The sequence below is a fragment of the Octodon degus genome, unplaced genomic scaffold (assembly GCF_000260255.1).
Source record: "Octodon degus isolate 3935 unplaced genomic scaffold, OctDeg1.0 scaffold00144, whole genome shotgun sequence".
Classification (NCBI taxonomy): domain Eukaryota; kingdom Metazoa; phylum Chordata; class Mammalia; order Rodentia; family Octodontidae; genus Octodon; species Octodon degus.
The window spans coordinates 6,111,131-6,122,752 of record NW_004524720.1 but is presented as its reverse complement, the minus strand read 5'-3'; the positions used below and the strand labels follow the sequence as shown (position 1 = coordinate 6,122,752).

The following is an 11,622-nucleotide window of genomic DNA, read 5'->3' as shown; positions in this document are numbered from 1 at the left end:
ACAGGGACCTGATTTCAATCCCCAGTTCCACCAAAAAAAAAAAAAAAATTCATTAGGTATTATTAGGCATTATTATACTGTGAGAACAAAGATGTTTTCATCTCACAATGATTTGGACAAAAAAAAACCCTACAAAATTGAAGAAGAGCAAAAGTATGTGGTGGAAATGAAAGTAGTTAACAATTCCAAGAATGCATACTGATGATACACAGAAAGCCCATAACTTATACTAATAAAAATTTTAATTATATTACAGGATCAGATTTTGATGTTGTTTCTATAAACTGTAGTACCAGATGTACCACTTTCTTCATATATTACATCATTTCACATTTTTCAGTTAAAACTTTTTTGTGGGCTGGGGAGATAGCTTGCTGATCTAAGTGCCTGCCTGGCAAGCACAAGGTCCCACGTGCAATTCCCAGTACCTCATCCTGTTTCAGCCCTAAAACCCTGGGCATGCCATGCTAACCTCAAACCAGGTGTGGTGATGCACACCTGTAATCCCAGACCTGAGGAGGCTGAGACAGAAGAATCACTGAGTCTGAACTACATAGTGAGACCCTGTGTCAATTTTTTTTTTTTTGAGGGGGAAGGGTCTACAGGGTATTCGGGGTCTCACTACTAGATCAGACTCATAGTGTTCCACCTGTTTACAGCCTCCCAAGAGCTGGGATTAGAGGTGTGTGCCACCACAGCCAGTCCCAATTGCCATCTCAGTGTGCCCTAGGGGAGAAGCCAGCATGGCAGGCCCGAGGATCAAACCCCCAGCCCCCGCACCTGCTTGTAGGCACCTTAATCCACTGAGATATTTGGCCAGCTCCCCTGTTTCAAATTTTTAAAAAATTGTATCTAAAGTAATCTTTCACTGTAATTAGTTTTTTTTATTAATTTCATTAAGAAACAAATAGCAATGAGACTGTTTCAAAACCAATTAATTGGACAGTTTCAATAATTAAGGGCCAGGGTGATGGCTCAGTAGAATAAGTGCTTCCCTGGCAAGCACAAGGGCCTGAGTTCAATTCCCAGTTCCACAAAAAAATTTAAAAAAAAATGATATATTGCACATTGTTGTCTTCATAGTGGTTATTCATAGTACGAGATGCAGACATGATATCCTGTCCAAACGCTATTAGTTCAAATCTTTCTTCTCACTGAATTAAGAGAAAGTAGCTGTATATCTATCCTAACTATTTTGCATACACAGATACAAAATGGTCCTTCATTTGTATCCCTTTTTTTTTGTTTAGTTTTGCCAGAGATGGGTATTCCATTGACATTTAAATATTGTAGGTACATGAATTCAGCAAAATAATCCAATATAGTCCAGTAGTCGGTAATAGTAGTGGGTTATCTGCAGGACTGGCAATGTCAGAGGTTGTCAACTTGAGCCTTTTATAGCTCAGCATATTAAAGCATAATTAGTTTTTAAAAATTCTTTCCCACTATTTTACATTCATCATACATGCAAATATATTTTAATATATTTAACATTATTATCATATTTAACCCCATAAAATTTATCTCATATGCCAACCTATTGCCAAATAATTTTATTTATTTATCTTATGTTTTTAGTACAGGGTCTCACTATGAAATCAGACTCATAGTGATTCTCCTGTTTTCAGCCTCCCAACTGCTGAGATTACAAACAGTTGCCACCATGCCCAGTTCCAATCACTGGCTCAGTGCACCTGGGGGCAGGGCTGGCATGGCACACCAGGGGATTGAACCCCAGCCGCTGTGCTCTGCCTAAACAGGTACTTTAGTCTGCTGAGCTTTCTGGATGGCTCTAATAATTAATGTGCTGATCGCAAGGAAGTTGAGCCTTTTATTTTTCCAGCACCAGGGATCAAACTCAGGACCTTGTGCTTGCGAAGCAAGTACTTACTCCACTGAGCTATCTCCCCACTCCAGCCAAATAATTTTAAATAGGTAGAAATTAAAATCTTTTAAGAACAAGATGAGTATGTCACTATCACCATTCCTGTTCAACACAGTCCAGAAACATTAGAGCAATTAGTCAAGATAAAGAAATAAATGGGATACATATAGGAAATGATTAAGTTGATGCAACGTAATTTGCAGATGATATAATCTGTATTTACAACTCCCCCCCAAAATAACTCCATTGAGACCCCTAGAATTAATGATCAAATTGAATAATGTAACAGAATACAAAATAAACAAAAACTAATAATTAATTCAGTCAGAAATAAATTAGGAAAACAACACTATCCACAATAGCATCAGTACAAATGAAATACTTTAGGATTAACCTAATAAAAGTAAGTGTAGGACCTGACAATGAAAATTACATCTCCTTCTACAAGAAAATTGAGGAGGATATTAGGAAATGGAAAGATGCCATATGTTCATGGGTATGCAGAACCAATGTACTTCAAATGACTATAAATAAATCCCTAATTTACAAATATTTGACTGAGAACTTCCCAGATGTGATCAGACCTCATTGTAATCATTCGTAAGTGCAAACAAATCACAGAAGTGGCTCACAAGCCTGTACAACACTGTCGCAGTTATGCTGTGTGCTTACTGCACAGTGTGACCATGTACAGTAGCACAGTGTTCAGTCGGAGCCCACGATGATCAGAAGCAAAAGGAAAAGCAGTGTTGATATGGAGGGAACTGCTAGGAAGCACAAAGCACCATGGAAACAAAAGGGAAAGTAATTGAGAGACCGGACCAAGGCAAAAAGATGGTAGACATTGTTCACTTTTACAACATGACTTGCCCCACCACTGGCACAATTCTAAAGAACAAGGACAGGATCATAAAAGATGTGAAATTTGCTGTGCCAATGAAGTCACACTGTCAGGCTTACAAAGGAAAGCAACTTGCAAAAGTTCTTCCAGAATGGAACTCATTCCTACATGAGGGACTTAATATACTTCCAAAACTGATGTATAGACTTAGCACAATGCCAAGCAAAATAGTATTTCTTACAGATCTAAAGAAAGCAATCCTAAAATTCATATGGAATTAAAAGATAACCAAAAGAGCAAAAGCAAGGGCCAGCGAGATAGGTCAGTGGACTAAGCGCCTGCTTTGGCAAGCACAGGGATCATGGTTCAATTCCCCAACTGCATGCCACACTGGCCCCACCCCTGGGGCGTGAAGAGCTGGGAAATGAGTCCAGGTGTGGTGGCACACACCTATAATCCCAGCCCTGGGGAGCTGGAAAACAGGAGGATCGCTACAAGTCCGAGCTGCATAGTGAGACCCTGTACCAACTACATAAATTGAAAAGTAAATAAATAAATACAAAATAACAAAAAGGGCAAAAGGAATCCTGGGTTACAAAAGAAAAGTAGGAGACATCACATTACCAAATTTGAAGTTTTTGCAAAACTACCATAATTAAAACAGCATAGTATTGGCATAAAAGCAGGCATGTGGTTCAAACGGTGAAAGAAGGAACAACCACAAGTATATTCTCTTATTTAATCTTTGACAAAGGAACTAAAAACATACAAAGATATACCCTTTAGTAAATAGACTGCATGGAGAAGACTAAGTCTAGACCCATGTGTCTCACCATGTACTAAGCTAAAATAAAAATAGATCACAGATATACTAAACCAGAAACACTTAAAATGCTGGAAGATAAAAAAATTAAACCCTTGAAGACACAGGTGATAGGTAAGGACTTTTGTAACAGAACTCCAATGACACAAGAAATAACAACAAGAAGCAACAAACAGCATGAATTCTTTTTCAGATGGATGGGGTAAGAAGAGATGGGGGGAGGTGAAATGAGTGGAGAGGAGATGAACAAAATTCAAGCATAAGAAACATGATGAACATAAAGCTTTTGCAAATGGTAAGGGAAACAAAAGTTGGAAAGAAAGAAGAGCAGTGGAGGAGGAGGTAAGAGAAAAGAAAAACAAAGAATTAAGAGTCTAATTAATAGCTCTGCTGATGACCAAAGAGACAATGTAATATTTAGAAATTATCGACAGTGTAGGATATGGCCGTTCATTTCTTTCTAGAAGAGTGGGGATTCTTAGGTGCTGTGTTGCAGAATTTGTGTAGAAGTATAATCTTACAGAATTAAAAAAACCTGATCTTTCTAGCTGAGAATAATGTCTCCACAGAATTTCTAATTCACTCTCAATATTTAATTTTATCCTTTTAAAAAATTATCTCTTGAGAGTTTCTGATTTGAATAAATGAATTTCAAATTCCTGATTCCAAGAAAATAGAGATTTTTGGCACAAATGAGAAATTTTTCATGTCTTTTTTTCTTTTTGTGTCCTTATTTCTTGAAAAACTGTAATTTTCAATGACTACATGGGATAACTTGAGAAATTTAGTAGCATAACCTTTTGTTGTCTATCTATTGAAATTCTTCACATGATCCTTAAGTATTTTATGACATACTTAAGGATCATGTGAAGACTTTTAATGAGAAATATACCCTACCTAAGTACCAGGATATTTATATTGGATGAAAAACTTATCAACATTATAAAATTCAACCAATGCAAAGAATTTCAAAGACTTTCATCAAAGATCAGCTCTTCCTAACATCAGAAAAATCATAATAGGTAGAAACCACATGATAACTGTGGCAGAGGTTTTAATGAAAAGAAAGACTTAAAACAACAACAGAGAATTCATCCTTGATAGAAAATCTACAAATGCAAAGAATGTAGCGAAGTTTTCCAGCAGTGTTCAAATCTTACTAGACACTAGTGAATTCATATGTAATAGAAATGTTATGATGTAAAGATTGTAACAGAGCCAATTTAATCCACGTTCAACTCTTATTCATACATATTAAACAGAAACTTTACAAATGTAGAGAATTGCCAAAGAATGTGAATAAGCCTAAACCCTTACTAAAAACTAGAGAATTCATATAGCAGTAATGCCCTACATATGTAAAAATTCCATGAGAACATTTGATCAAAACTTAAAGTGTATTATATCACCCTTTTTATTGAATGGCCTCATTTCTGTAAACAAGTAAAAGAAAATGTCTTTTAATTAGTGTATGTTCACCGTGTGTATTGATCACATGTACCATGGGGAGTTGCTATATGTATACAATATATCTTTATTTTTTTCGTCATCTACTCCTTTTTTGCACAAGCATTGTAATAATCACTGTTATTAATTTTTCCATGTTACCTTTGCATTAAACCATGAGTTTGAGGCTAGGGACCTGACCTTATTTATCTTTATATTTATAATGTCTAGAATTATGACATATATCAATAAATGTTTGTTGAATTAATTGAAGATTTTAAAAGGTCAATAAATACAAAAAAAATCATCTGTACTATTTACTACATCACTAGTATTCCTGGGCATGGTGGCACTCACTTATAATCCCAGCATTAGGGAGGTAGGGGCAGGAGGATTCTTGTGAATTCAAGACCAGCCTGGCTTGCAGAGTGAGCTTGAGGCCAGCCTGAGCTGCATAGCGAGATCCTGTCTCAAAAAGACAATAAATAAATAAATCCCCAATATGGCATGGATAATATTTATTTCAATATAATACCCAGTATTAGTAAAACTACAGAGAAATAAGCATTTCAGAACACAATTTTCGATCCTATATTTAATTCTATTCAATTCCATTTCTTATTTCTTTCATTTCTTGTTCTTATAAATATTTTTCAGGTGCTCATTTTTCTTTGAATCTATTTATACAGTTGAAAGTTTAAGACTGGATAGTATATGAGATTTTAAATTATTTTTCATGCACTAAAATATTTCTTACCATAGACTTAAAACTTCTGACTTGCACACGATCAGTGGTGTAGAGTAGCAGTTAAAATTACTATATTGCAGAGCAAAAACTTCATAACTCTTAGAGGTTCTCATAGCATTATCTCACATGCCAATTTTCTTCATTAGGCCATAGCCCACTCCTTCTCCAGTCATCAACAATGCTCTTTCTCCTCCCCTTCTTTCTCCCACTCTTTATCCTCCCCCTCTCTCCTTATGGCCAAACCTTCTCACTTTCTTTGTTCAGGCATGTATTCAGAAGTTCAACTTTTCACCTACTTTTTTAGGCAAAATAATTTAGTTCTTTGCCTTGGACTCTCACCCATCTTGAGCAACATCAGAACTTCCTAAAGTAACTAAAATGCTCAGTAAAGTATCTGTCACTTGATCTGACTGAGCATATTAGCCAAGACTTAAAACTTATGTCAGAGGATCTGTTCCTTCTAATGTGGTGAAGCATTCATAAACACAGCCTCAGTAATTCTTTGAGGAGATTTTAAATGATGTAAAAAGTAAACTATTTGGTTACAATTCATACAAATCTTTCTTATCCCCCAGGATTATGGGATACCCCTTAAAATGGCACATACAAAGAGAAAATGAAACTAAATTTATTTGGTACTAAATATATGCCAATAATTTATACCTATGATGTTATTTAAGCCTCTCAATAAACTTAAGAAGTAGGTTACTGTGTCTATTTGAGAGATGATGATAATAAAGATCAGTTATTTGTTCCATGTTGCATGGAAGATGTGAGAGCTTGGAAGTGAATACAGCTCTTTCTTCCTCCACAAGGTGGTGCTCATTTTTTTAAAATTTATTTGTTTCTCTCTCTCTCTCTCTCTCTCTCTCTCTCTCTCTCTCTCTCTCTCTTTTTGAGTCTGCATTTTATTACTGAAATACTTGTCCTACCCACCCCACAATAAAAATCTTACCCATGACCCTGCCCCACCCCCAGCCACCCACCCACCCACCAGGCACAACTGCGCAGGACTTCAGCCTGAAGGCCATTGTGGAGTGTGCCCTCACCAGGGCCTCTTTGGGAACACAGAGGAAGGTGAGTGAAGGGGCCTAAACTCCGCCACCACCCTATGTGAAGGCCTTAGCCACTTTGTCATAGGCCAATTCCATCTCGTCATCTGGACAGGTGGAGGCAACTTCTTCCTGAGCATAAACATTGCTCAAGTACCGATGCACTCCCTGAAAAGCCTCGGGGATGGTGAAGCCTCTGTACTTCTTACAGACCACCTGCACTATGTGCAGCTTTGGCAACAGGTTGCAGTCAGCCAGGGAGAGCTTGTTGCCATTCAGGAATTTCCTCTGAGAGAAACCCTCATCTTCTTCACTGGTCTCATCCATTTCTTCTGGGAGTGGGGATCTCAAGTAATTGTCTAAAACCTTCAGGGCCTTCAGGAGCCTTCTCCAAGTTATCACTGAGCACTGGGTTTGAATTCTTCATGTAGGCAGAAAATTTGGCAAAGATGTCCAGCCCCACAGTGTTGGACTCAGGGTTTAGAGCCGCCAGTTTTGGGGTACCTGGGCGAGCACAGCATAGCCTCCAGAAACTCTTCAATCTTGTTAGTGTCTGTGTGGACTTCCATGTCATACAGCAGGAATGGGAGCTGTCCTCCTGGGCAAAGCTTCTGCACAGTCTCCGTGTGCCTCTTGGTGTCCACGGTGGTGACGGTGAAGGTGACTCCTTTGAGCCAGAGCACTATGAACAGTTTCTGGGAGAAGGGACAGTTCCCGATCTTGGCGCCATCGCTGCTGGCCTTCACGAACAGCTCACCCTGGGGCTGCTCCTCGGCCATGGTTGCGTCCGCCGGTGGTGCTCACTTTAAAAGATCATAATAGATACGTAGGGGAATTATCACTACAAAGTTCATAAGCATAAAATCAAGCTCAACTTTCATTAAATACCCTATTACTTTCTGTGTAATACCTTTTCTTCCTGATCTTAATAGAAGCCACCTACATAAAACATGCGCCTAGTTTAATCTGAAAAACTTCCATTTTCTTAAGAATGGCTACATTTATGTTATGCTTATATTTGGAAAATCATCCTAACTCTGAAGTTGATGCTCATAATCTATTACAGCCACAAAAAGCCTGAAAAATTAGAGTTTCCTGTAAGTCCTAATTATCATAAGAAAATATGCAGAAGAAAAGAAAGAAAACTCAAAGCCCATGGGGTACTGTGGGTGGCAGAAGCCCTGCTTGAGCACTGTGATGGGTGGCCAGGAGCCCCACGCACCTGAAAGCCCAAGCTGACTGTGTTATAGTGGCCTGCGTGGAGCCTAAGCAGGAGCTCCTTGCCCTGAGAAATTCTTCCTCCTCCCTCTTCTCTTTCTCTTCTCCTCCCCCTTCCCCTTCTCTCTCTCCACTTCTTTCCCCCTCCCCCCACGCTGAACTCAAAGGCTGCCTGAGTGGGAACTCTCAGGAGTTCCTTTCCTGGAAGGGATTCGTCCACAGCCTGCCAACTTCTATGTAGAAGAGATACTTAAGGTTGATTCTTGAGATAGTTCTTGGAACTCTGAACTCTTGAGTTTGCAGCTGAGGCTGAAGGTCAGAGTTGGTGCATCAGGGATGGAGCACAGCTGTGGAGCTGTCGGAGCAGGTCACCAGGAGCACAAACTCAGCATCAGTAACAGATGAAAGGAACCAAACTTTTCTCCCTTATTTATTGGAAAGGAAGGACAAGAAGCAGATAAGTAGCTATCCTGGTAAGAACAAGGGCAGGGGGCTCCAGAAGGACAGAGGATCCATGGGCTTTTGTTCTTGGCTGTTTTTATTGGGTATGGGAGGTCTTGCTTGCTACCTGGAAACTGCCATAACCTAAGCAGTTCCCTTCTCTGTCTTTGATTAGACTAGAGCTCCCTGTGTGTGTCACTTCCTTTGGGGGACTTTGCATGACTTCTTTCTCTTTACCCCTAACAGGGCCTTATCTCTGGGATAGGCATCTGGTTGGTTAGGAGGAGCCTTAGACATGGCTAGCATTTAGACTTAGTGAGCAGATATGTGGGTATCTATCATATTAATATAGTGACTCTAGCATGTATGTGTGTGTGTGTGTGAGTGTGTGTGTGTTAGTGCATAGATGTTAGTGTGTATTTGTGTACACCAAATAGGAGCTTTCCCCAAAGTTAGGCAGGCCCCTCCCCCATGAATTTCCCCTACATCAGAGGTGGAGAGAGAAAACTGTCTCAGATTTTTGGCTTTATGCATATGGACTCTACCCTCCCTGTGAGCTCTTTTTCTGGTCCTTTCATGCAAGTCCCAAAATTGTGTATTTTTTTTTTTCTTTTTAACTGTTTTTCCTCTTTTTCTACTCCCATCCTTGAGATTATTCCTAGGGGAATTTCTCTACTAAAGTTTTAACTCCCTTTAATCAGGATTACACAGAAAACCTAATAAGCCCTTGTTTTATCTTTTCCATACCTGGAGACTCCTTTCCTAAGAGTGATGTAATGGAGGAGCCAAACAAGATACAGAAAAGGAAAATAGGTTTTAAGACCAGGGATCCACTGTCATTTCCCTGAAGGCCGTCCGGGCATGCTGGAGAAATCAGTTCCCCCAAAGAAGGGAAAACCTGCTACCACTAAAGTAAAGCTATGCCCAGGAGAGTGTCCCAACTGTATAGAAGGACCATCCAGGAGTGTCACCATCAAATGAGACCACCACAAATCAGATTCTCTCAGGAGGAGCCTGTCTTGCTGAAATACTCAGGGATTCCAGAGCCTTCTTCTTTCCCCACTGACTGTTATATGTACCTTTACCATGTGTTCAGTTGTCCTTGGTGTCACTACACCAGTTACTGGACCAGCTGCCGCAACACTCCAAGGGCAGCAGCAAACATGACACAGCACAGGCTGGAAAGAGCAGCTGCAGCCTCCCCTGTGCTTATCCTGCCGAATGCCTCCATGGAGCTGAAGGCTGTACACAAAGACAGATCATAGAATTCTCATTCATTTCACTTCTTCAGCAGCCCTGGAGAAGAAGCAGTGAAGGTGTAAAGAACATTCCCAGAGGAGATGCCAATTTTATCTGATGGAAGACACATATCTTGGTAGCTTCCTACCAAGCTTGGAGCCAAACTGGAGGAGGGCTTTCTATACCCATTGTCATTTGGACAGCTATACTCCATGTTGTCTTTCAGAGGGATCTTTACTGGCCAAATGGGGTGGAGTACTGTAATGCCAGCACTCAGGAGGCTAAGGCAAAAGGATCTTTGTGGTTTCAAGGCTAGCTTGGGCAATACAGTGAATTGAAGGCTGGCCTGGAACACATAGTGAGACCCTGACTCAAATAAACAAAGGAAACTTTACAAAGTTCAGGAAAATTTATAACAGTTCCTTCTCTAATGAGTTTTAGGGCTGCCACCCAGATTTCTGTGGTCCTTGGATGTTAATGGATTGCCTGTGAGAAGGGCTGATGAAAGAAGAATGGGTTAGGGAGCCTTTGGCTGACACCTTCATTTTTCACATTATTGTGGTGAGTCAAGAAAGACATTTTGTACAAGCAAAATACACCCAAAGGCTGTGGCATTTTGGGGAAAGGGCATCCTAAAAATATACCACACCTGTCCTAGAATGACACAAGGTATTGGAGAGACGACTGCAGCTGGCTGTCTCTAAAGAAACCCCTTGGTAGTCCACTACCAAGAAGCTGACAGAAATCTGCTGGACATTATGAAAACCATCTGTGCCATCTGTCTACCAGACCCACAGGCATCACTTCACCAGCAGCTGTGTGGTCATAAAGCCTGTTGAAGTACTTCTCCAACATGTCCATGGGCATGCTCGATGTACTTTTCCACCTGAGAAGCCAGGGGCTCTCAGAAATAGATCCCATTGGAGAAAACTGTGGAGACTGATGCTCCTTAATTCCTCCCTCACCAGGCAGTACAAAGCCCTACCTTGCAGAGGGCAGTTCACAGGAACATGGGATCCTGCTTACCCAGAGCCCCCTTGCTACAGCTCTCCCTAAACCTGCAGGTTTCCAAAAGCTTTTGTCAGGATGCCCACCCAGGCCTAGCCTTGCACACAGTTCAAGAAACTGCCAGGGTCAAAGAGGAGCTGCTGTCCTGCACCTTGGTCACCTTGTATAAGAACACCAGTTGCCTCTACGGTGGATATGCTAAGAGGATGCCAGCAAGAGCCTCTTAGAAAAGAGCAACCAGCAGCCTCACAGAACATTGACAGGGTGTGAGTTTTGCCTGTGACTCAGGTCAAAGATGTGATTGCAGTGCCCATCAGAACAAAGAAAAACTAGCACTAGATGTTGTCCTAGAACTGATGGGTGGATGCAGTGTCCTACATTGCACAGTGGAGTGGGTGTGGATGACAGGTAAGGAGGCTGCCCAGAATGGCACTTAGATCTTGCCTCTTGGGTACAGGGTTCCAGGGCAGTCCCTGGATAAATGTCATGGAAGGTTACAAGTTTGCCAATCCAAATCCCTAGTTTTTGCAGCCTGTGTTTTTGAGAAGTCTATGAATAAAGTCACACTCTTCCTCATCAAAAAATTCTAGAGCTTCCTATATGATAAGCAATAGTCAGGTACTCTATCACTGACCTCCATACAATGCCTCTTCATGGGAATTTCTAGACTGATACTGCAATAACCCTTCCTCTACACACACATACCTTTAGTATTGTTGCTGCCTTATCTTGCTGCTTTTTTGCCACTCACTTTTGCTAATTTTGGAGATAGAATGTCTCTTCTTTATCTTCCCACCATATTACTCCCAAGGTCTAGAATAAAATTTAATTGAAATAGACAACTTTCATGGGAGGGTAAGGTGTCATTGACAACTATATCTGTAATGATTAAGAACCATTATGGGCTGGAAAAATGACTCA

At 40.4% G+C, this 11,622-nt stretch overlaps 2 pseudogenes; one reads left to right on the top strand and one right to left on the bottom strand.

Annotated features, from left to right (window-relative positions):
• Window positions 1-6,852: 6,852 nt before the first annotated feature.
• Window positions 6,853-7,574, bottom strand: LOC101566891 (annotated as a pseudogene).
• Window positions 7,575-8,349: 775 nt separating this feature from the next.
• LOC101566487 lies at window positions 8,350-10,928 on the top strand (annotated as a pseudogene).
• The last annotated feature ends 694 nt before the right edge of the window (window positions 10,929-11,622 follow it).